The sequence below is a fragment of the Protopterus annectens genome, chromosome 7.part0, assembly GCF_019279795.1.
Source record: "Protopterus annectens isolate FY-2018-M chromosome 7.part0, PAN1.0, whole genome shotgun sequence".
Lineage (NCBI taxonomy): Eukaryota > Metazoa > Chordata > Ceratodontiformes > Protopteridae > Protopterus > Protopterus annectens.
The window spans coordinates 622580744-622607864 of record NC_056739.1 but is presented as its reverse complement, the minus strand read 5'-3'; the positions used below and the strand labels follow the sequence as shown (position 1 = coordinate 622607864).

General features: G+C 42.7%; 1 protein-coding gene across 1 annotated transcript in view; it reads left to right on the top strand.

Annotated features, from left to right (window-relative positions):
• VPS13C (vacuolar protein sorting 13 homolog C) overlaps positions 1-27121 on the top strand; it is a 6956796-nt gene that overhangs the window by 3622852 nt on the left and 3306823 nt on the right. The window lies entirely within an intron of this gene.

The window sequence follows — 27121 nt, the reverse complement described above, 5'->3', positions numbered from 1 at the left end:
TTCTGACCCTAAACACAGTTTTTTTTGGCTATTGTATTATAACTTACACTGACATTTCCAGTCCATACTCTGACCTCTGCCTTGTACTACTTCCCTCACGCCTTACTCCTCTACTATCTCCTACCCCCCACACACCATATAGTCTCCAGAGCTTTCCTACTCTAAGAGGCCACCCTTACCTGTTGTCCTGCTTCTCTCCTCTTGCCTGATTGTTTTCTGCAACTGATCTTTCACTTACTTTCCTGTTCAATCCTATTCTCCATTACCACTTCTGATACCCCTCTCCCTGTCCTACCTGTTTCCACTCTGTGGCTTTTCTTTTGACCTGCCTGTTCCTTCCCTCGCATAATACGGCGTTTTACTCTTTTACTTGCCTTCCCTACTCCTTACTATGCTCACCTCCTTATGATCATCATCTCCCCTCTGTACTCCACTCTCGGGTTCCTGTCTGCCTATAGCTCTTACTCTACCACATTTTCCCTCCATCCCTGCAACCCTTACATAAAGCTTCAAACTCCCACCTACTTACTGTTGTCTTTTTTTCTCTTTTTTGTCTGCCCGGAACTTCTTTTTTCCTACCATCCCTACCTGTCTCCTCCCCCCCCCTCTGCCTCATTTCCGTTTCTATCATACTAATACACCCATCCCCTAGCCGCCTCCTCCCTATAGTCTATCCCTCTGTGGGCTGCTGTGTCTCCTCGGGCTGGGAGTAGATATCCTGAATGTGAGTACTTGCTTAAGTGCACTGTTTTAGTGTTTTGATTTATGTATTCCGTTTAGTCCTTTGTATTTGTATCCACTACTGTTATCTGAATTGTTTCAAAGTTGGCTCTGTATACCTACATCTAAGAACTGTACTTTTGATGTTGTTTGGGAACCACGTGGAACGCTTTGTTTGCTAAGAACTTGCGGAACGGGTTATCAACCCTGTTTCCATTTCTGCTTGGCCCTGATCCAGCTATCACATATGGTCGCTACAATAGTTTTTACCTGCTTTATTACTTGTTCGTACTACCAGCGGTACCTGTGCCTATGTCCTATTTTGACTTTTAGGCAACTAACCTTAATTGTAGCATATACTTTCACCGCTCTCTGTAGCCACCGCATACTACTGTCCTAATAACGCTTACAAGCCTTTGATGATTACTTGCACCGCAATTGTATATTTTCTAAAGCTGAAGCCAATCTGTGTTTAGTGCTGCTTCTGCCAGAACAAACGGCCTCAGAGCAAGCGTTTGGCTTCCGCTCTCTTCTAAGCCTGTTTTAATTGATGGTGCTGCACCTAAACTACATTTACCTAGCAGGGATCATGCTTGGTAGACTCTGTTAGGACAAACATCCACAGCGGTAGCGTTCTGCTTCCCGCTCTCGCCTGGCCTGATTATTTTGGATTGAATAGCGCCTAAGGCGCCTTTTCACTAGTTATTCTTAGCAGCGGTAACCTCTCTGCATTAGCGATACTCCTTGCTGCAGCGTTCCTTGCCTACAATCAGCCTCCACGTGGTCTCTCACAACTTCTGGCTGGCGTTATGAAACTACAGCTGTTTTAAGACCTTGTTGCAAGTTTCAAGTGTCTATTACTGGTAATTTTAAACACTGCTTCCCTTGTTTTTGCTATTGACAAATTTGCCTACTAGCTCTGTGCACAGATGCACACAAAGTTTGGTATTTTTTTTAAACAAGACACATTTAATCTACGCTATATTTCTAGCTTGTATCCCCTTGGCATCCTGTTATAATTAGTTATAGATGCAGGCTGTGAATGTTGTGTCCTGCCATTTCTTTGTAAGCTGGTGATTGCTTGTAACTCATAGTGTAGAGTTGGACCTATTTAAACAGTGTGGTAGATCTAGCTTGCTTACTTGTTACCTTAACTCATGACTGATACAAGGTTGTTTTTTGGTAATCCCTAGTGTGTTTCTCTTAGCAGCCTAACTTAACCACCTAATTGCAATGTGTCTTAATAAGACTATGTACTGACCTGTTATTTGTTACAAGGCATATTAACTAGCTAAATGATACATACTGCATTGACTAATTTGTTTTTTCCCCTTCTTTTCTCTCTCTACCTACAACCCTATCAGACTGTACACCTGGGTTCCTGTCCTTCCCTTACCAAAGAAGCCCCGAGGACATCATTTTAAGCATCTTTTCCTGAATAGGATTTTACATTTGCCCTCATAAGACTGGCTTCCCAGAGTTGACCTTTTTGGAAGTATGTCCTACTCTTGTACTGCTTAACACTACTGTCCAGGGTATATTTGCTCCCCTACCAGGCTTATCAGCAGCCCCCCCCTAAAGTCTATCTTTAAATCCTTTCCCCTTCCCTCCTCTCCTCGGCCTTTATCCTCTCTCTCTCTACCCTGAGCATTGTTTGTTGGCAAACTCCTGCTTGCTCTGTCTGCTCTCCGTCCGGCCCTTGCCACTAGGGGGCACCCCTCACACTCCTGACCCTAAACACAGTTTTTTGGCTATTGTACTATAACTTACACTGACATTTCCAGTCCATACTCTGACCTCTGCCTTGTACTACTTCCCTCACGCCTTACTCCTCTACTATCTCCTACCCCCCACACCATATAGTCTCCAGAACTTTCCTACTCTAAGAGGCCACCCTTACCTGTTGTCCTGCTTCTCTCCTCTTGCCTGATTGTTTTCTGCAACTGATCTTTCACTTGCTTTCCTGTTCAATCCTATTCTCCATTACCACTTCTGATACCCCTCTCCCTGTCCTACCTGTTTCCACTCTGTGACTTTTCTTTTGACCTGCCTGTTCCTTCCCTCGCATACTACTGTTTTACTCTTTTACTTGCCTTCCCTACTCCTTACTATGCTCACCTCCTTATGATCATCATCTCCCCTCTGTACTCCACTCTCGGGTTCCTGTCTGCCTATAGCTCTTACTCTACCACATTTTCCCTCCATCCCTGCAACCCTTACATAAAGCTTCAAACTCCCACCTACTTACTGTTGTCTTTTTTTCTCTTTTTTTTTGTCTGCCCGGAACTTCTATTTTCCTACCATCCCTACCTGTCTCCTCCCCCCCCTCTGCCTCATTTCCGTTTCTATCATACTAATACACCCATCCCCTAGCCGCCTCCTCCCTATAGTCTATCCCTCTGTGGGCTGCTGTGTCTCCTCGGGCTGGGAGTAGATATCCTGAATGTGAGTACTTGCTTAAGTGCACTGTTTTAGTGTTTTGATTTATGTATTCCGTTTAGTCCTTTGTATTTGTATCCACTACTGTTATCTGAATTGTTTCAAAGTTGGCTCTGTATACCTACATCTAAGAACTGTACTTTATGATGTTGTTTGGGAACCACGTGGAACGCCTTGTTTGCTAAGAACTTGCGGAAACGGGTTATCAACCCTGTTTCCATTTCTGCTTGGCCCTGATCCAGCTATCACATATGGTCGCTACAATAGTTTTTACCTGCTTTATTACTTGTTCGTACTACCAGCGGTACCTGTGCCTATGTCCTATTTTGACTTTTAGGCAATTAACCTTAATTGTAGCATATACTTTCACCGCTCTCTGTAACCACCGCATACTACTGTCCTAATAACGCTTACAAGCCTTTGATGATTACTTACACCGCAATTGTATATTTTCTAAAGCCGAAGCCAAGCGGTGTTTAGTGCTGCTTCTGCCAGAACAAACGGCCACAGAGGAAGCGTTTGGCTTCCGCTCTCTTCTAAGCCTGTTTTAATTGATGGTGCTGCACCTAAACTACATTTACCTAGCAGGGATCATGCTTGGTAGACTCTGTTAGGACAAACATCCACAGCGGTAGCGTTCTGCTTCCCGCTCTCGCCTGGCCTGATTATTTTGGATTGTATAGCGCCTAAGGCGCCTTTTAACTAGTTATTCTTAGCAGCGGTAACCTCTCTGTATTAGCGTTACTCCTTGCTGCAGCGTCCCTTGCCTACAATCAGCCTCCACGTGGTCTCCCACAACTTCTGGCTGGCGTTGTTATGAAACTACAGCTGTTTTAAGACCTTGTTGCAAGTTTCAAGTGTCTATTACTGGTAATTTTTGAACACTGCTTCCCTTGTTTTTTTACTATTGACAAATTTGCCTACTAGCTCTGTGCACAGATGCACACAAAGTTTGGTATTTTTTTAACCAAGACACATTTAATCTACGCTATATTTCTAGCTTGTATCCCCCCTTGGGATCCTGTTATAATTAGTTATAGATGCAGGCTGTGAATGTTGTGTCCTGCCATTTCTTTGTAAGCTGGTGATTGCTTGTAACTCATAGTGTAGAGTTGGACCTATTTAAACAGTGTGGTAGATCTAGCTTGCTTACTTGATACCTTAACTTATAACTGATACAAGGTTGTTTTTTTGGTAATCCATAGTGTGTCTTCTCTTAGCAGCCTAACTTAACCACCTAATTGCAATGTGTCTTAATAAGACTATGTACTGACCTGTTCTTTGTTACAAGGCATATTAACTAGCTAAGTGATACATACTGCATTGACTAATTTGTTTTTTTCCCCTTCTTTTCTCTCTCTACCTATAACCCTATCAGACTGTACACCTGGGTTCCTGTCCTTCCCTTACCAAAGAAGCCCCGAGGACATCATTTTAAGCATCTTTTCCTGAATAGGATTTTACATTTGCCCTCATAAGACTGGCTTCCCAGAGCTGACCTTTTTGGAAGTATGTCCTACTCTTGTACTGCTTAACACTACTGTCCAGGGTATATTTGCTCCCCTACCAGGCTTATCAGCAGCCCCCCCCTAAAGTCTATCTTTAAATCCTTTCCCCTTCCCTCCTCTCCTCGGCCTTTATCCTCTCTCTCTACCCTGAGCATTTTTTTGGCAAACTCCCTGCTTGCTCTGTCTGTTCTCCTTCCGGCCCTTGCCACTAGGTGGCACCCTTCACACTACTGACCCTAAACCAGTTTTTTGGCTATTGTATTATAACTTACACTGACATTTCCAGTCCATACTCTGACCTCTGCCTTGTACTACTTCCCTCACGCCTTACTCCTCTACTATCTCCTACCCCCTCACACCATATAGTCTCCAGAGCTTTCCTACTCTAAGAGGCCACCCTTACCTGTTGTCCTGCTTCTCTCCTCTTGCCTGATTGTTTTCTGCAACTGATCTTTCACTTGCTCTCCTGCTCAATCCTATTCTCCATTACCACTTCTGATACCTCTCTCCCTGTCCTACCTGTTTCCACTCTGTGACTTTTCTTTTGACCTGCCTGTTCCTTCCCTCGCATACTACGGCGTTTTACTCTTTTACTTGCCTTCCCTACTCCTTACTATGCTCACCTCCTTATGATCATCATCTCCCCTCTGTACTCCACTCTCGGGTTCCTGTCTGCCTATAGCTCTTACTCTACCACATTTTCCCTCCATCCCTGCAACCCTTACATAAAGCTTCAAACTCCCACCTACTTACTGTTGTCTTTTTTTCTCTTTTTTTTTGTCTGCCCGGAACTTCTATTTTCCTACCATCCCTACCTGTCTCCTCCCCCCCCCTCTGCCTCATTTCCGTTTCTATCATACTAATACACCCATCCCCTAGCCGCCTCCTCCCTATAGTCTATCCCTCTGTGGGCTGCTGTGTCTCCTCGGGCTGGGAGTAGATATCCTGAATGTGAGTACTTGCTTAAGTGCACTGTTTTAGTGTTTTGATTTATGTATTCCGTTTAGTCCTTTGTATCTGTATCCACTACTGTTATCTGAATTGTTTCAAAGTTGGCTCTGTATACCTACATCTAAGAACTGTACTTTTTGATGTTGTTTGGGAACCACGTGGAACGCCTTGTTTGCTAAGAACTTGCGGAAACGGGTTATCAACCCTGTTTCTACTTCTGCTTGGCCCTGATCCAGCTATCACATATGGTCGCTACAATAGTTTTTACCTGCTTTATTACTTGTTCGTACTACCAGCGGTACCTGTGCCTATGTCCTATTTTGGCTTTTAGGCAACTAACCTTAATTGTAGCATATACTTTCACCGCTCTCTGTAGCCACCGCATACTACTGTCCTAATAACGCTTACAAGCCTTTGATGATTACTTACACCGCAATTGTATATTTTCTAAAGCCGAAGCCAAGCGGTGTTTAGTGCTGCTTCTGCCAGAACAAACGGCCTCAGAGCAAGCGTTTGGCTTACCGCTCTCTTCTAAGCCTGTTTTAATTGATGGTGCTGCACCTAAACTACATTTACCTAGCAGGGATCATGCTTGGTAGACTCTGTTAGGACAAACATCCACAGCGGTAGCGTTCTGCTTCCCGCTCTCGCCTGGCCTGATTATTTTGGATTGAATAGCGCCTAAGGCGCCTTTTCACTAGTTATTCTTAGCAGCGGTAACCTCTCTGCATTAGCGTTACTCCTTGCTGCAGCGTTCCTTGCCTACAATCAGCCTCCACGTGGTCTCCCACAACTTCTGGCTGGCGTTCTTAGGAAACTACAGCTGTTTTAAGACCTTGTTGCAAGATTCAAGTGTCTATTACTGGTAATTTTTCAATACTGCTTCCCTTGTTTTTACTATTGACAAATTTGCCTACTAGCTCTGTGCACAGATGCACACAAAGTTTGGTATTTTTAAACAAGACACATTTAATCTCGCTATATTTCTAGCTTGTATCCCCCCTTGGGATCCTGTTATAATTAGTTATAGATGCAGGCTGTGAATGTTGTGTCCTGCCATTTCTTTGTAAGCTGGTGATTGCTTGTAACTCATAGTGTAGAGTTGGACCTATTTAAACAGTGTGGTAGATCTAGCGTGCTTACTTGTTACCTTAACTCATGACTGATACAAGGTTGTTTTTTTGGTAATCCCTAGTGTGTCTTCTCTTAGCAGCCTAACTTAACCACCTAATTGCAATGTGTCTTAATAAGACTATGTACTGACCTGTTATTTGTTACAAGGCATATTAACTAGCTAAGTGATACATACTGCATTGACTAATTTGTTTTTTCCCCTTCTTTTCTCTCTCCACCTACAACCCTATCAGACTGTACACTGGGTTCCTGTCCTTCCCTTACCAAAGAAGCCCAGAGGACATCATTTTAAGCATCTTTTCCTGAATAGGATTTTACATTTGCCCTCATAAGACTGGCTTCCCAGAGCTGACCTTTTTGGAAGTATGTCCTACTCTTGTACTGCTTAACACTACTGTCCAGGGTATATTTGCTCCCCTACCAGGCTTATCAGCAGCCCCCCCCTAAAGTCTATCTTTAAATCCTTTCCCCTTCCCTCCTCTCCTCGGCCTTTATCCTCTCTCTCTACCCTGAGCACTTTTTCTTGGCAAACTCCCTGCTTGCTCTGTCTGCTCTCCTTCCGGCCCTTGCCACTAGGGGGCACCCTTCACACTTCTGACCCTATAACCAGTTTTTTTTGGCTATTGTATTATAACTTACACTGACATTTCCAGTCCATACTCTGACCTCTGCCTTGTACTACTTCCCTCACGCCTTACCCCTCTACTATCTCCTACCCCCCTCACACCATATAGTCTCCAGAGCTTTCCTACTCTAAGAGGCCACCCTTACCTGTTGTCCTGCTTCTCTCCTCTTGCCTGATTGTTTTCTGCAACTGATCTTTCACTTGCTCTCCTGCTCAATCCTATTCTCCATTACCACTTCTGATACCTCTCTCCCTGTCCTACCTGTTTCCACTCTGTGACTTTTCTTTTGACCTGCCTGTTCCTTCCCTCTCATACTACTGTTTTACTCTTTTACTTGCCTTCCCTACTCCCTACAATGCTCACCTCCTTATGATCATCATCTCCCCTCTGTACTCCACTCTCGAGTTCCTGTCTGCCTATAGCTCTTACTCTACCACATTTCCCTCCATCCCTGCAATCCTCACATAAAGCTTCAAACTCCCACCTACTTACTGTTGTCTTTTTTTCTCTTTTTTCTGCCCGGAACTTCTATTTTCCTACCATCCCTACCTGTCTCCCCCCCCCCCCGCCTCCTTTCCCTTTCTATCATACTACTACACCCATCCCTAGCCGCCTCCTCCCTATAGTCTATCCCTCTGTGGGCTGCTGTGTCTCCTCGGGCTGGGAGTAGATATCCTGAATGTGAGTACTTGCTTAAGTGCACTGTTTTAGTGTTTTGATTTATGTATTCCGTTTAGTCCTTTGTATTTGTATCCACTACTGTTATCTGAATTGTTTCAAAGTTGGCTCTGTATACCTACATCTAAGAACTGTACTTTTTGATGTTGTTTGGGAACCACGTGGAACGCCTTGTTTGCTAAGAACTTGCGGAAACGGGTTATCAACCCTGTTTCTACTTCTGCTTGGCCCTGATCCAGCTATCACATATGGTCGCTACAATAGTTTTTACCTGCTTTATTACTTGTCATACTACCAGCGGTACCTGTGCCTATGTCCTATTTTGGCTTTTAGGCAACTAACCTTAATTGTAGCATATACTTTCACCGCTCTCTGTTACCACCGCATACTACTGTCCTAATAACGCTTACAAGCCTTTGATGATTACTTACACCGCAATTGTATATTTTCTAAAGCCGAAGCCAAGCGGTGTTTAGTGCTGCTTCTGCCAGAACAAACGGCCTCAGAGCAAGCGTTTGGCTTACCGCTCTCTTCTAAGCCTGTTTTAATTGATGGTGCTGCACCTAAACTACATTTACCTAGCAGGGATCATGCTTGGTAGACTCTGTTAGGACAAACATCCACAGCGGTAGCGTTCTGCTTCCGCCTCGCCTGGCCTGATTATTTTGGATTGAATAGCGCCTAAGGCGCCTTTTCACTAGTTATTCTTAGCAGCGGTAACCTCTCTGCATTAGCGATACTCCTGCTGCAGCGTTCCTTGCCTACAATCAGCCTCCACGTGGTCTCTCACACCTTCTGGCTGGCGTTGTTAGGAAACTACAGCTGTTTAAAGCCCTTGTTGCAAGTTTCAAGTGTCTATTACTGATAATTTTCAACACTGCTTCCCTTGTTTTTTTACTATTGACAAATTTGCCTACTAGCTCTGTGCACAGATGCACACAAAGTTTGGTATTTTTTTTAAACAAGACACATTTAATCTACGCTATATTTCTAGCTTGTATCCCCCCTTGGGATCCTGTTATAATTAGTTATAGATGCAGGCTGTGAATGTTGTGTCCTGCCATTTCTTTGTAAGCTGGTGATTGCTTGTAACTCATAGTGTAGAGTTGGACCTATTTAAACAGTGTGGTAGATCTAGCGTGCTTACTTGTTACCTTAACTCATGACTGATACAAGGTTGTTTTTTTGGTAATCCCTAGTGTGTCTTCTCTTAGCAGCCTAACTTAACCACCTAATTGCAATGTGTCTTAATAAGACTATGTACTGACCTGTTATTTGTTACAAGGCATATTAACTAGCTAAATGATACATACTGCATTGACTAATTTGTTTTTTTCCCCTTCTTTTCTCTCTCTACCTACAACCCTATCAGACTGTACACCTGGGTTCCTGTCCTTCCCTTACCAAAGAAGCCCCGAGGACATCATTTTAAGCATCTTTTCCTGAATAGGATTTTACATTTGCCCTCATAAGACTGGCTTCCCAGAGTTGACCTTTTTGGAAGTATGTCCTACTCTTGTACTGCTTAACACTACTGTCCAGGGTATTTTTGCTCCCCTACCAGGCTTATCAGCAGCCCCCCCCTAAAGTCTATCTTTAAATCCTTTCCCCTTCCCTCCTCTCCTCGGCCTTTATCCTCTCTCTCTACCCTGAGCATTGTTTGTTGGCAAACTCCCTGCTTGCTCTGTCTGCTCTCCTTCCGGCCCTTGCCACTAGGGGGCACCCTTCACACTTCTGACCCTAAACACAGTTTTTTTTGGCTATTGTATTATAACTTACACTGACATTTCCAGTCCATACTCTGACCTCTGCCTTGTACTACTTCCCTCACGCCTTACTCCTCTACTATCTCCTACCCACCGCACACCATATAGTCTCCAGAGCTTTCCTACTCTAAGAGGCCACCCTTACCTGTTGTCCTGCTTCTCTCCTCTTGCCTGATTGTTTTCTGCAACTGATCTTTCACTTGCTCTTCCCCGCTCCGTTAAGCGCTCACTCCGCTCCCCACCCTACCCCCAATTCCCACCCACCCCCAGAGGCCCTACCTTTATAGTTGCTTAGACACTCCCCCTATATTCTAACCTCCTATCACATTTCTTGTAATCTTCACCTATTAATACCTTACTCCTACTCCTACAACCACACCCACTCTCCTCTATCATCACCTCACTTTACTACTAATACCACTCAATCCTACTGTTACTTAACACATCCTCACTAGTAACATGACTTTAAACCTGAATATTATCCTTTCATTTCTTCTCCTTAACATCCTTCTCTATTACCACACTCTTACCTCCTATGAATATCTCACACTCAGTCAACGTCCTGTATTAGCCAAACACACCACTTCTACACCTCCCCTACTTAAACTATCTCATATTAACATACTATCTACCTCCCCCTACTTTCCCCCTCTCTACCACAGAATTCACCACTTCAGACTCCTAACCTCCAGACGTTTCTACCTTGTACCCTTCAAAAACCTAAATGTATCTCTACTCCCACAAACACTATTACTGATACACGGTGACATCCACCCCAACCCTGGCCCCAATACTCTCATCAACCACACCCACTCCAATCTAACTACTAACTGTTCTACTTCACCTTTCTCCCCTGACTCACTCTGTATTGCTCACCTAAATATTCGTAGCATCAATAATAAAATCACACAACTCCATGCCTTAATTGATTTCTATGCCTTTGACATTCTCTGTCTCACTGAAACATGGCTCAAACCTAGTACCAAAGACAATGAATTTACTCCCCCAGGCTATAACACCTTAAGAAAAGATCGTCTCAATAAAAAGGGCGGAGGAGTGGCCCTTCTATACAAATCCCACCTGCAGGTTACCTCAGTAGACACCTTGCCCCCCTCCATAACTAATGCTGAAATGCTCTGTACCAAGCTCCAGGTTAATAAAACTAAGGCTATTTATATCATATGTTCTTACATCCCTCCAGGCAACAACATCAACACACTAGAAAATATCCTAAGCTGGGTCTCCAGCAACTTTCCACAAGAAACCATAATCCTAGGGGACTTTAATATTGACTGGAACTCCTGCATATCTCCCAAACCCTCCAGTCACATTAATCTCTTTAACTTTCATCAAACCATTAACTCCCCGACTAGATTACACAAATCAACCCACAAACAAACCATTCTAGACTGGATACTAATTAACAACAACCCCCTCTCCTATAAAACAGGAATACTCCCTGACAATATTAGTGACCATCTCCTGACCTTCATCTGTAAACAAAAATTTAACATTACCAAGCAAGCTACCTACCTTACCATACACAACAAAACAAATTTCAACCTAGCATCCTTTCAAAATGAACTCAATGAGTATAACTGGTCAACTCTAAAATACCTCCCTATAGATGAAGCAGTAACCTACTTTAACAATACCTTTCTACAAATTCTACACCATCATGCCCCACCGATTAATTAGATTAAGCTCCAAGGCTGCCCCATGGCTCTCAAAAACTACTAAACAAAATATGCGAGCTAGAAATAAATTATGGACTAAATGGAGATCCACAAAAAACCCTACTGATCACCAGAATTTTAAGCAACTAAGAAACTCAACTAAAAAACTTATCTATCTGGATAAAAAGAACTATCACTTTAAATACCAACAAAACCATAACCAAAACCCCAAACAATTTTGGTCATGTATGAACAAACTACTCCATCCAGGGAATACCAAAACCCCTACCCCAGCTAGCCTAGCTCAAAGCCAACCCAACGTAATAGCCAACACTTTCAGTGACTTCTTCTCTCAAACAGTCACCTCTCTGGCTAACACCATGACACCCCCCATATCCCTCCCAAAACCCACTACCCCTAACAGCACCCCCATACTAAAATTCCATACTGTCTCCACTACCTATATACACAAATTATTATCTAAACTTAAACCTTGCACCCCTTCAGCCGACAAACTACCAGCAGAATATCTTCAACTAGCTGCAACTGAACTTGCATATCCAATCTCCATCTTAATAAATAGAACAATAACTGAATCCAAACTCCCCTCCTGTTGGAAAATCTCCCACATCATTCCCCTTCACAAAGGAGGTAATTCTAACGAACTCTCAAACTTTCGGCCTATTGCCCTTCTATCCCCTCTATCCAAAATAATGGAACGCTGCATACACCAGCAACTCTTACAACATCTCTTGAGTAACAACTTACTTGTAGACTCACAACATGGGTTTAGGCCCTACCACAGTACATCTACTGCCCTTCTCTCCTTCACTGACACTATAAACAAACATCGAAACAACAACCTGTTCTGCTCCGCACTTTTCTTAGACCTATCGAAGGCATTTGATATGGTTAACCATCAACTTCTACTCCACACTCTAGAATCCCTGTCACTTGACCCACTAGCACTACAATGGTTTGATTCTTACTTGACAAATCGAAAACAAGCAGTCCTATGGGACAGCCATCTATCTTCTCTACTCCCAGTTACAATAGGCGTCCCTCAAGGGTCCATCTTAGGTCCCCTACTTTTCTCTATATTTATTAACAACCTACCCACCTCCCTCCCTAAATCCACCTGTATACAATATGCTGATGATTCCACTCTCATCTGCTCTGCTTCTTCCCCTGCTGAACTTCACTCCTCTACCCAATTGGTATTCACAGCAGCAGAAAAATGGTTTCAACATATCTGTCTCCTCCTTAATCCCAAGAAAACCAAACTTCTACTCTTCACCCCAACCCTTAAATCTATCCCAATCACCTTTTCCATTGTGTCCAGCAATGGCACTATCATCAAACCCGACTATAGCACAAAGCTGCTAGGTGTCACCATAGACAATCAGCTTAACTTTGACTATCACATTGATTTAACTATCAAGACAGTAAATAAAAGATAGGAGCCCTTTACAGACTTAAGCCCTTTCTTACCGCCACATCCCGAGTAACTCTTGCCCAAACTCACCTCATCTCCACACTACTGTATGCCTCCTCCTCCTTTATTAACATTTCTAAAGCTAACCTTCAGAAACTTAACTTAGCTTACCATAGCATTGCCAGATTTGCTACCAGCTCTCCATTCCGTACTCATCACTGTCATAACTTAAAGAAACTCAACTGGCTAGAACTTCCACATCTTATACTCCTGCAACAATTAGTCCTCACTTTTAAAATTCTACATTACCCTCCAACATACCTATACTTAACAATCTTATCACACCTTATACAAATCTCACTTCACTTCGTTCAGCCAACAAACTCCTAGTAGCTACTATAAAATCCCACAATAAAGCAGGAGACTCCTTATTTGCTAACACTATCGGATCACAATGGAACAAACTTCCCACTGGACTGACCTCACTAGCCTCCTGTTACCTATTCAAAAAACAGATTAGAAATCACTTACAAAATCACTGGCTATGCCCTTGCACAAATCCTGACTGATAACTTATACACTACTTGCTCTCGCAACTAACTTGTATACTTAATTCTATCTTGCATTTACCCAAGCTTTGTTTCTCTCCCTTTCTAGTGTGCCCATTAAATTGTAAACTCTCTTGTATGATAAATTAGCTTTCCTCCTCACCCTCTGTAGAATACACACTTCTATTAGTCCACTCAAGCCTAGCAATACTGTACAATCTATTTTACCTTACTTTTCTTTTTGCTAGGACTTTGCTTGTGTTACTGTTTGATTGATTGTTATTGCTATTTTTTTTTTTCATTTAATATTTTTACTAACTGTATCTTTTTTAAACTGTAAAATTATAGTATTTTAGTGGAGCTTTTCTCCTCGGGCCTCTGCTGAAAATGGACATGTATCCAGCCAGACTAGCCCGGTTAACAAATGTAAAATAAATAAATAAAATAAATAAACTAGGGCCATTACAACTTTGGTTGCCTTTCACTCCAAGGCTTCCATGGATGACATTTGTGCAGCAGCCATTTGGGCTAAACCCCATACTTTCATCAAGCATTACAAATTGGATTTGGTCTCCAGGGGAAGAACGGCCTTCGGCTCAATGGTTCTCAGGAACATTCTTCCATAAGGGCCACCCAGGTTCTCCAAGTAGCTTGGGATTCTGTCCCATCAGTGATGAATAGGAAGAAGATTAACAACTTCAGATAAAGAAGTTATGTCTTACCATAACATTCCATTTGAGTTGTTGATATTCTTCCAGTCATCTCACCCTCCCACCGTCCCCCACCAAAAGCTCCTGGTGGATCTTCTGGCTCCTTGTGGTGTTTCAGGGTTTCTGTGCAGAAATGGCCTCTGTTTTCTGTCTTCCTCTATATGTTGCATGTAAACTCGATCTGAGGTAACTGGGAGGGGAGGGCATTGTGGGTAGCAGCTAAGCTCAAGAGTTTTTGGTGTACGCAAGCTTGGTATTAAGCTGACTCGGTCCCAAACCCATTATTGTTGACTGGAAGTAGATCAACAACTCAGATGGAATGTTATGGTAAGACATAACTTATTTTTCAACTTTCTGAAACCATAGGGGTTACCAAAAAATGTAAGTGGCAAACTCTTTAGGACAAACTCTTTTTTATAGTGGCAGTGTTCTTTAGGTTCTAGGTCTTAAAATGGATTTTATTAGTTGCAGTAAACACAGTAACTATTAAGTTTGTAATGTTTTGTAAACTACTTATATTATCTCAGCAGCCACTCAAGTTATACACATACTATCAGCAATATTTTTTCTCCCAGCTTAGAGATTTCATGTGAGGGTAAGCTATTCTGTCTGTGCTGCTTGGTCGTTGAGATGTTTAGAAAAACATGATATTTATGACAATATAAATAAATTTTATATGAACAATGAATTTATCTTTACTTGCAGCAGAGGTCAGATATGAATATGGTTGTGTTTTCCCCTCTATAAGCTTTAAGATGAAATTTGTTAATACTTTGTAGGTAACATGGTTTTGGAATTATTAATGCAAATCTAAATATTTGACGCCTAGATTCATAATAGGATACAGTAGGTAGTTGGTATAAAGGGTTAAGACAGTATGCTGTAGTTTCTATGGTGCAAGGTTTAATTCCCTTTGCCAATTATGTAACCTTGAAAAAGTGACAACCAAGTAGTACTTGGGAACAACTGGGAATTTGGGTTTGGCTCCTGAATGATCTCCTGGACTGCAAGCTTAGTAACTACCTATGAATGTATGAATCAGTGGGAGGTCAGCATATTGGTTGGTGTGTTTACATTACAAACATAAGCTGCAGGGTTTGATTCTCACATGGGGGGGGGGGGGGGTAACTGTCTAGGCTTAAAATGACCCATAAGGGCAGTTAGCCTGTTACTAATCTATAACCTATGAAGGATGTAACTGCAAAAATATCTGGAGGCATCACCCGGTTGTAATGGCTGATTGCCTGAATGATTCTTTTCTAATACCTTTTAGGTACCATTTTTGTTAGGGCAATGCAGCAGGTAGTAAAGGAGGCAAGAAATCTTGCTACTAGAAAACGTTTGTTTACCAGTGGAAAAGAATTTCGAGTCGCTACTTTATCTGTAACTAGGACCCTATCTAGGATTATTATCAGTGGTTCTCAAACATTTATGTGAGTTATTCTCCTATGGCCTGTTTACTCCTTTGGCAAGAGTTTATCATCAGCCATTTCAGCATGTCTGTCTGTGGATCCTCCTCTTCATTTCAGACTTGTTTTACAAAGGGATTTTTGCTGTTGATATGTAATGTCACCTTACAGCTGGCACTTAACTTTCCCACCAGAAAGTAAAGATATTTATTATTGAACCAGCTTTTCTGGCTGCTTTTGGTTCATTTTGTGGTAAACTAACCGGTGTATGATAGTGCTCTCACCTGTGCAAGAGCGTAGCCACATTGCAACGTTTCATGGTGTTAACCCTTTTGTTTTACCATGCATAAAGGGTTATCTGTAGAAAAAAATCCCCTCTTTATGCCCCTACTACTTTCAGAGTGCACCTTGAATTTAGTCATCGTTCTCCCTCATTTCTTTCCGAATTAGATTTGAATGATGAGGAGAATAGATTCTATGTACCCTGGTAATACTTTTGCAACTCTGGTTTTATCCTGTCTATACCAAGCCCTTTAGGAAAGCTATACAGCTGGTGGAATTCCTAGTGTGGAACAGGAAAAATGCAGCTTGTATCCGTTCAGACAATTCCAGTTGGTAGTCTTTTCTTGATGTTCATGCAGTGTTAAAATATTTTCTAGCACCATTAACACATTTAAATAGAGCCTTGTTTTCTTTTATGGCATATTGCAAAGAGGTGGATGTGATAAGCATTCTAAAGGCATCTAAATGGACCTGTGTAAGCACTTTTACAAAGCGTTACATATTGGATTCCTTTTTTGAGGTCCAGCACTGGCTTTGCCAGGGCTATTCTCCATTGGCTCCTGGAGCCTTTATCCTTCCTCCTGCTAGTTTTGAAAAAGCTTTGGTTATTAACCCAAATAGCCACAAGCTACTTACAGCAGCTAGAATGATGAAAAGAGTACATTTGTGTACGTTGCACATGTTCTAGCAGTACATGTTCAGATTCCTTACTGCAGCAGGTAAGCCGGTTTTGAATGAACTTTATTGCCACAATGTGATTTTTGTCTAAATGACTTTTGAGATGCAACATGATCTGAGCCCAATTAAATCTTTCATTTGCTTGAGCTGCAAGTTGAACTCTGGTTACCTGGGTGTAGTCATTGTCAGGGTTCTTTATCTTCTACACCAGTGGACTGGCTTTTGGCATATTTACTTGTGAGCTGAAAGATTAACCTCTCAACATAGCTAAATGTGCCTACTTTGCATCCGAATATCGAGAGCCCCCTTTCTTCACACTTTTTTTCCATGTGGGAACAGCTGAACTTATGTCAGGTGAGACATGTTAGCCCATGATTGTACTTCCTTTAGTGGATTATTGAAGTACTTCTCTAGGTATGCATGCAAATGCATGTAATGATTGCTCATATATTGCATCACGAGTTGCATTTTGCAATCCATTTTGCTTATCTGTACATTAAAAATTCCATTATTTTGTATATAATGTAACTCTAAAACTGTTATGTATAATGTAACATCATTGTTGCTGCTCTCTGGTTAGCTATTCTCATATTGTTTAGGCTAATTAATCCAGATTACATCTCTTCCTGAATAATTTTGTTTACTCTTGATATGTTGCTAATGTATTTCCACTATATTTTTGTCATCATACTTTGCCCATGGCCTGAAAGTCTTCCCTGAACAGTGCATTTACCCAGTTAATAAATCAATCATTAAATAAAATATTCGTATTGTAAAATTTGTTTCTACCTCTCATTTCCTCTCTTATTTCACCCAAATCCCTCTGGAAAGAGTATCCAGTTTAGATCAGTCCACCCATCCATTTCGCAGTTGTTGACCCTTCTGTCTACTGACCGTCAGCTCTCCTTTGTGGTAGCCTTATCTGTCCATTAATTTTCCTTCATTTCCTGTGAGTGTAGGTTAAGCTGTCCAGGGAGTGACTGCCATACTGCAGACAGGTTGTCTTTTGCAGTACTAACCTCTGTTGCTGGTTCCAGCCTCACTTATTGTGTGGAGATGTTAGACACTAAGGTGAAAGTCCCTGTTTCCATAATAACATGCAGTGTGGGGTTTTGCCCTCCAGGGGGCATGCACTGGGACACTACCAAGCTGTAAGACCACCTACCTCCATTAATGCATACCATCTTTGATATCTGCCTCACTCATAACTGGTTTGCACTGTTGTCGTCTCTACTTATCACCTCTTGTAAGACAGCAGCTGTGCGCCTCTTGAGTACATTTCCCATGCCACCACTGTTAAGGGAGTTCCGTGAACATAATCACTTCATTTCTTCCCCACCCTTGTCAGCTCCTTCGGTGCTGAACTGATAATGAAACCACAGTTGTAATCAAGGATCTGATTTTTTGTTTTGTCCATTCCTCAACCGTTTTGTTTCATATTAGACTTTGGCCACTTCTCAGACTTTGGATCCATAGCTCAAGCTCTTCCCCTTGCCTATAATCCTCTTCCAAGCCCCAGATTACCTCATATCTCATTTGCAGCTGTAGTGATCAGACATTATTGATGTGGCTAAAGTTATACTGAGAAGTCCTTTTCAATTTTGACTTTTTTTGCGCGCTCTGTTGGGGTTTTCAGACTTTCTGCTTTGTCTGCTTCCTTTGTTAAAAAAGAGCTTTATATCTTTAACTGTGTATTTGTAGGGTTGTTTCTTTTACTACTCTAGTCCATCCATCTTTCCCCTTCAACTTTGTTTTTTTTAATTAACCATTCCTGGTAATTCTTTTCCCATTTGCCGGGAGTTTTTAATTACCATTGCTGGTAGTCTTTCCTAAGCTTGTCTTTTTTTTTTTTTCTCAAGTCTATTTTCTTTTCTTTAGGATGTCTGACAAATGTACTGGCTTTAAAAAATGTTCATCTTGGGGGCACATGATACCTAATTCAGATGCCCACTCAGAGCAAGTGTACTGTCTTGGGGAAGCGCACTTAGAGGTGGAGTGTGAAATCTGTTACGGGTTCAACCACATAGCCTTATTTGAGTGCAGGAACAAGTTAGCTCTCAAGGGTCTGTTGCCTTCTTCAGTGTCTGGAGCTTCCCTGTCTGCACAAAACCTGGTGGAAGAAGTCTGAAGAGGAGTAGAGAGAGACCTTGCAGTTGTATTTCATTCGTTATTTGAATATATGCCTTTTTACTTTGTGATTATAATCTTTCTCGCTGTTTTTTTTTCTTTTTATCAGTTTCATTCAGTGTAATAGTACTGCTCATTATTTTTATATGTTCATAGGTGTGTACTAGGCTAATGACCCTGGAGCCTTTACAAGCCTAGCCCATAGGATTACCCTGGCATCGTGCCACCCGGCCATAGTTCCCAGTGCCTCTGTCGAGTAGAGCCACTGGAGTGATCCTTGGGGTGAATTTTCTATTTCCCATCCACTCATCAAGATTCCTCTTGAAGAGTGCCAGTGAGGTGCTCTGCTTGACAGGTATGGGAAGTCTATTCCATAGCATGGGCAGTCTCTGGGTTATGAACCTGTCCCTCCAGCATGTTCTGTTGATTGTGGTAATGAGGTTGAGGTGTCTGGAGTGTGTGGTGCAGAGGAATTGGGATTTCTTTAGATGTAGCATTTCTAACAGAGCTGGGTCAGACATGACTTTGTAAGTCAAGCAGAGATGGTCTCTGAGTAGGCGATATGAGACAGAGAATAGTTGAAGTTCGAGTCTGTCCATATAGGACAAATGTTTAAGGCCTAGGATCCTCTTTGTGAGGTACTTTTGTGGCCTCTCCAGTTGTTGCAGGTGTCTAGTGAGGTACATGCTAAATGAGGCATTGTACCTGATGATTAGCCTAATGAGAGAAGAGTAGAGGGAGATAATAACCTCATTCTTCCTGGATGCAAAACCCTTAGTAATGAGATGTGCCACATAGAAGGGCTTTCTGACCACAGTGGCAATGTGGTGGTCAAAAGAGAGGTTGTTGTCAACCTGTGTTCCCAGATCTCTTATAAATGCCTTCTGTGTTCAGTGGACTACCATTGATGTGGTAATTCATGGGAACTGGGTTTTTACTGAAGGGGATGATGACACATTTTCTAGCATTGAGCTTAAGGCCATGGTTCTGACACCAGTCGTTGGTCTCAGTGATGCCTTTCTGTACAATGTCAACATCACTTGGAGAGTTAATAGTAGCTACCAACCGTCTGCAAACTTTGCCAGCCAGAGTCCCCTTGTGTTGGCCTAGACTTCAGAGAGGTAGATACCAAACAGGAGAGGACACAGGACTGAGCCCTGTGGGACTCCACTCGTGACTGGTCGGCAGTCTGACTTTGGGAGTCAGTTACTTTCACACTGTGGGTTCTACCTTTGAGCCAGTTTGCAACCCACCTAGAGATATAAGGGTTGATGCCTAGCTTAGTGAGTTTTTCTATGATTCCTGAGTGAGGAATGTTATCAAAGGACTTGGCCAGATCAAAGTAAACTGTATGATCCACCTTGCCTTCATCCACAGCTCTGGTGACTGACTCAAAGAAGTTGACCAAGTTCATCAGGCATGATCTACCCTTCACAAAACCAAACTGTGTGGGATCCAGAGTTTGGAGATTCCCTATATCCTTGTTTATTAGATCCATAATGATATGCTCCATAGCTTTGCATATCAGACTAATGGGGCGATAGTTCCCAGGGTCTGTAGTCGCTCCTCCTTTGTGGAGAGGGATGACTGTAGCAGTGCACCGTTCGGTAGGGAAAAAGCCTGAGGTGAGGCTGTGACTGAACAAGGGCACACAGCTGAGGTTGCCAGTTCACTCTAGTTCATGAAGAACAACAACCAGGGATACTGTCAAGTCCCATAGAAGCTGTATTCTTGGCCTTGGACAGTGCTGTTTTAACCTGTGCAGCAGTAATACTGGGTACCTGGCAATTTACTGGTATTGTGTCCTTTTGGTGGGTAAAGGTGGCACTGAATCTGTCTGCCAGTATATTGGCAATATATATCTCAGATGTATTAATTTTTTTCTTTGTATGTAATTTTGTGGAGCTTTTCTTCCTGGGTCTCCACTGAAAATGGGCTCATTCCAGACCCAGTGAACTTTCCCGGTTAAGAAATGCAAATAAATAAATAAAAATCCAAATAAAAGCCAAGGGAGTCAAGGAAGCATTCCTCCGACTGCTGTCCTTATTGTGCTCCAGCTTGAACTCCTCTGGCCAAAATTTCCAATGCCTCAGATTTGTCTACTCCTTTGGATATGAAACCTTTGGTTACTAAGTAATCTACCTATAGACAGCATCAGTTCTCTCTGGAGCCAGTCTCTTCCAGACTACAGTCCCCTTTTTTTTATAGAAGACTCCTTGAAGAGTTTCTAGACCTCCATCTACTGTCTTCCTCTACCAGAAGCATGTCCAGTGCAGATGTGGACAAGATGATGAGGAAATTTGTCAGGACTCAAATTCATTTGGAGTACTACCATTTCAGTCTCACATTAGACCTGTAAGCTTCAGACCAGACCAAATACCAGCTAACTCTTACTCAGATCTGCCCCTCAGCTTCAAAGGTACCAGATCTAAGAACCCCGGGATTGTCAGGGTTGGATCTGTCAACTCTGACACCTTTTCTGGTCCATCCTGCACTGACTTTTTTGGAGCTGGAGGAATGTTGGAGCCATAATTTTGTTGTGGTATCAGGGGGTAGGAATTCGACTCCCAAGACTTTTGGAGCCATCCCTTCCCCTCAGGGCTTTGATGCTAGGCAGCTCAGCTCTGACTTCTGCATCGAGTGAGGGTCATGGGGAATTCTTGGATTTCTCCAGGCAGGAGGCTTTGATTCCTACTGGAACGGTTCTGGGCTCTCCATCTTCTGCTTTCGAGCCAGAGGAAGAGAACTCTCAACATGTCTAGAGATGGGGCATCCTTGCTCCCCTTGGGTCCTCCCCCTCCACAGTTGTCTGCCCTGGGTCCTGAGTCTGCTCTTTCCATCACATCAGGGCAGCCAGTCCATTCCAGCTTCAAGACTGTCCTTTTGCAGGACTCCGCATGCACTTCCAGATCCTCCTCGGATCATCCCCATGAGATAGTTCCCAGGAAGTGTAAATGCAAGAGGAGGCTCATTGATTCTCTGCAAGAGTCTTTAACAGAAGACACTCACTTAAAGGGGAAGGGTCCCCCAGGTCACCATTTTAGGATGTCCCATTTGGAGAAATTCTTGAGCTTCTGAAATAGAAAGATGGCTTGTCTTTCGAAGTCCCTTCCCAAGAGGACTGTTTGTTTCTTGAGGCTTTTGGAAGCAGCTGCAGCCTGGGTGGTACTTCCACTGGACGAATTGGTGGACCTCACAAGCTTAGAAGGATCCAGATAAGTCGAAACCCATTCCTAGAAAGCCAGACAAGTACTTAGTTGCACCCAAGAACTGTGTCCATTGGAGCAGGGGTCCTCCAGTTGATGCTTTACAGATTGCCCCAACCACCAAAAAGGAAGTCGCTCCCTCTAATCGCCCCCCCCATCAGGGAGACTAGGGCCTTGTTCAGATTTTGGAAGCAAATTTTTCCTTTGGTGACATTTGCCCTACAGTCTCTGAATTATATGGCATACTGTACAAGGCTCCAAAGGGATTTGACTAAGAAACTTGCCAAATCCCTCTCAGGGTCCACGTCCACAGATAAAAAGACCACTTCTTTACAACTGTCCACCATTTAGTCCCTGTCAAAACACCTCCATGCGCCTAATTTTCCTTGCTACAGGGGATGTTTTTTAAAATTGTCAGTTTCAGGCATAACAATTAGAAGGTACACCTGGATGCACCATTATGACTTTGTAGAACCCTACAAAGATGTCTTTCATTAATGTACACTTTGATGGATCCACTTTATCTGGACCCAAAGTTACAGAGACTGTGTGCAGGAGTGAGCAAGATGGGAAAACCATTTCTGCCACAGGGATATGTTTTTCTACTCCTCAGAGGGACCACCTCAAGAAACCAGAAAAGGGGGGGGGGGTAGAAATTTGTGGTTCTGGAAATTGAAAGGGTTTTCTCAGGACTCCTACTGGAGATGGATCCCATTGCGGCCGGGGGGGGGGGTTCTAATGGTAGACATTGTCCAAGTGACAGATGGGGTCTGCAGAACCAAGGCTTCAGAGGTACCTTTTTTGAGGAGTCTTTTCATCGCTCCGAACAGATTCCCAACTGCTGTACTCTGGAGACAGTCTGGGTGCAAGGAGTAATTACCAGAAGTTATTACATTCCCTTTTCCCCTCCACCATTCATTCACTCATGAAAAATTCTTAACATACCACCCTATCAGAGGAAGAAAGCACAGCCTAAGCAGTAGAAAAGCTGCTGAGAGAGTCATCCAAGAGGTTCCACCGGACCAGCAAAGTCTCTGAACTAACTTGATATTCTTTTTGGTGCCAAAAAGACTGGAGACCTCAGGCCAATATTGGACCCAATGCACTTAAACCAATTTGTCAGACACTCCAAGTTGCGAATGGTCGCAATTTAGGCCATTCTCCCCGTTTTGAGTTAAGGTGATTGGATGCACTTGACAGATCTCCAGGATGTGCACTATCACATAAAAATGGACATTCCAGAAGATTACTTCACTTCTGGCTTGGAGCCAGTCACTTCTAGCTCAGAGGCCTGCACTTTGGTCTCACCAGAGCCCCCCAAGGTGTTCACCAAATGTATGGCAGTGGTTGCAACTCACCTGAGATTGCTGGTGTTCCAAGTGTTTCCATCACTCAGTGACTGTCTCCTTACGGCACCCACCAGGCATCTACTTACAAATGCCAGGGATTACTTGCTTTATTTATGTCTACACCTAGGTGTCAGTCTGCTATGATAAATCTCAGCTCATTCCTTAAACTGTGGAGTTCACAGGGGCTCGTCTAGAGACAGTTTCTGAAGTAGCTCAGCTTTCTGACTGTCCAAATTACAGCTTCAAGCAACAAATCTACTGTCTTTTCAGTCTCCACCAGCCAGTTCAGTGGTCTGTGAAGCAACATCCTGTGACATTTCCCATTTGAATCACAAAGATCTGGCAACATGTATCCTGTGGATCTACACAGAGGATATTTCATAGGGTCACTCCTTCTGTTGCCTAAGGCCATAGTGACCATGGATGTTTCCCATTTGGGGTGGGGGAGGCATTACCTGGGACAGACAGTCCAAGGCACATGCTCTTCTTTATAGGCCAGCCTTCACATCAGCACCATTGAGATGAGTCCAATCTTTCTAGCATTGCTGGCATTTCAAGACATCTTTCTTCAATGGACAGTTGACATACAGACAGGTAATATGTTGATGGTCTGGTACATCAACAAATAGTAGGAAACCTGCTTTTATCCCTTGTGTCGGGAGGCAATGAGAGTGTGGCCATGGGCAATTTTTTCCAACTGCTTTCTTTTGGCAGTGCACATTCTGAGGAAATCCAGTGTTTTACCAGACAGACTGAGCAGATGTATTATTCTGCCTCACGAGTGGTCTCTCAATCTTTCAGTGGCAGAACAGATTTTTCGCCAGTAGGGCCTGACATGCTGTGATCTTTCACCTCTGTCCACAGTTTCAAATGCAGCAGGTTTTTTGCTCTAATCACCCCAGCGGGAGAGTCGCCAAGGGATACTCTGATTCACGATTGGTCCCTTGTCTCCATTAGGCTTACCCTCCCATACATGTCGTATCAACATTTTTGCAGAAAGTTTGTCAAAGGAAGAGCAAGGTGATCCTCATCTCCCCCGATCTGGACTCCCCAAGTGTTGTTCTCATTCCTTTGGCCTCATCTGTTATACTCTCCTTGGATTCTGGATTCAATTACAGATATTCTGTCTTACTCTTATGGGCTACCTCATCCAGACATGCAAGCCCTAAGGTTGACTGCATGGCTTTCCTCTTCCAATGATGGCTAGACAGTCCAGGCTTTCTTTCCAGGTTTTACACGTGTACATCCTCTCAAAAAAGACTTTACTAAGAAGGTATAGAAGACCAAGTGGACATGACTGTCTGGGCTAATGAAACATCTCAACCCTTTTCAGAATTCATTCCTGCAGTTTGAGTTTCTGGCCTCCATTTTTCATAATAGAGCACATTAATCTACAGTCTACAGCTGGCTGTTATCTCCAGTTTTCATGTTGGCAAAGATAACTTGAGAGAGGCCAAGGAGAAGTTATTTAAGACCTTTCTCAAAGGTGCATTTTTACAAAGGCAACCTGTCAAGGACCCTATCCGTACTTGGGATTTGATGATGCTTCTCCAGGTCTTAACTCAGTTTCCTTTTGATCCCGCAGCAAAACCTGATTTGCAATTTTTGTCTTGGAAAAACATTTTTCTAGCTGCCATTACATCTGTTAGAAGAGTTTCGGAACTTCAGACTTTGTCTTGCCTAGCACCTTATATTATCTTACATAAAGACAGGGTTTTGCTTCACACCAACCCTTCCTTACTCTGAAAATAGTTTCTGAATTTACCCTTAACCAGTCAATTAATCTACCTGTGTTCTTCCCCAAATTTTCCAATATAGGGGAATATATGCTTCACTTGTTGGATGTATACAGACTGCAAACATTTTATCTCCATTGAACAAAAGCTTTCAGGAAGTCAGACCAATTGTTTTTCGTTTTCAAAGGCTGGGATGGGGTAATCTGAGTCTAAAGTTAGATTATCACAATGGCTCACTGAATGTATTTCTTATGTTTATAAATGCAAGTGTTTGCCAAGACCACCACATGCTCATTCCACAGGGTCAGTCTCCCTTTCCTCTACTTTTTTATCCACATTTTCTATAGAGGACATGTGCGCTGCTGCTCGTTGATCCAGTGCTCATACCTTCATAGCTCATTACAAGTTGGATATCCTTTCTAGGAACAGGGCAGCGTTTGGTTATGCCATACTCCAGAATATCCTTCCATGAAGACTACCCTGGCCTGATAGTAGCTGGGGACTCTGCCCCAGCAATTGAGGAATGGACTAAAAAAAAAAAACATCAGATGCAAATGTTATGTACTCACTGTAATGATGCATCTGTGTATTCTTTTTACTGCCCTTCCTCAACCTACCCCTCCCTTTACCCTTTCCACTAGAAAAAGAAATTAATTTGGTCTCCAGGTATGACGTGGAGGTATACCTTTCGATCCTTTCCTCTCTAAGCTCCAGATACCTTTCCTGTCATGTTTATAGACATTTATAGAATCATTTCCTTTCTATATGTTGATATCAAGGGGGCAAACTCGATCTGAGGTAATCTTGGGTTTGGGAGAGAATTATGGGTAAGTGGAGGAACTTGAGCCTAATGATCCAAATTTTGAGAAGTGGCTGAAGTCCGATATGAGGTCAGGTCTAAAACCCAACAGTTGAGGAAGGATGTAAACAAACACCACAGGTACATGATTATGATGAGTGTACATAATGTTTGCTTTCCTCCCTTTATGCTGTGTAACCAGCTTACTGTTAAACAAATGTATAAATTGAGTCTGTGTAGGATGTCCAAAACAATAAATAAAAAGCATAGTATACTGAATAATGGCCAGTAAAACAATTTGTACTAAAATTATATCTCATCAGTTGTACAAGAATGGTCAAGACCTGGAAAATGAAGATTGAGAGCCAGTTATCCATACATCTAATTGATGTATAATTTCCTGAAAGTTGTTATACCAATTATTAATCTATATAGTAGTTCTGTTTATTTTTTGTCTGCTGACTTTGTCACTGGATCGTGCCTGAAAAGGGTTCTCAGAGCAGAGTATTTACCAGTTGCTAAATGTGAAATTAATATGTGGATTTTCATGATTGTATGTATGTTTTTAATGTGTGTGAGAATTGACAAAAAGAAGCAGAGTTTTTTTTTTGTCATGAAATACTCATCCATTTAACTTCCTTTTTTGTTTTTGTAAAGAGGTCATGTGGAAGAATGTTAAATACTTTTTTTTGCACTAGTGTGGGCTTTGGTGGGGCAGCATAACACACTGTGTGGCATTGGCAGGGCAACATTACAAGGTGTATGTCATTGTTGGCGCAGTATAACTGAGTGGCATTGGCAGGGTAGTATAACACTGGCATTGGGGCTACATAACATGCTGTGTGGCATTGGCGGGGCAGCATTACAAGGTGTATGGCATTGCTGGAGCAGTATAACAACTGTGGCATTGACAGGGCAGTATAACACACTGTGGCATTGGGGCTACATAACATGCTGTGTGGCATTGACGGGGCAGCATTACAGGGTGTATGGCATTGCTGGAGCAGTATAACAACTGTGGCATTGTGGCTACATAACATGCTATGTGGCATTGGCAGGGCAGCAGTACAGGGTGTATGGCATTGCTGGAGCAGTATAAACTGTGTGGCATTGGCAGGGCAGTGTAACACTGGCACTGGAGCTACATAGCATGCTGTGTGGCATTGGCAGGGCAGCATTACAAGATGTATGGCATTGCTGGAGCAGTATAACTGCATGGCATTGGCAGAGCAGTATAACATGCTGTGTGACGTTAGCGGGGCAGTATAGTATCTAGAGCATCTTGTTTTGTTTTATAATAAAGTCATCATTGTATTACAATACACACCGATTACTTTTTCTGTC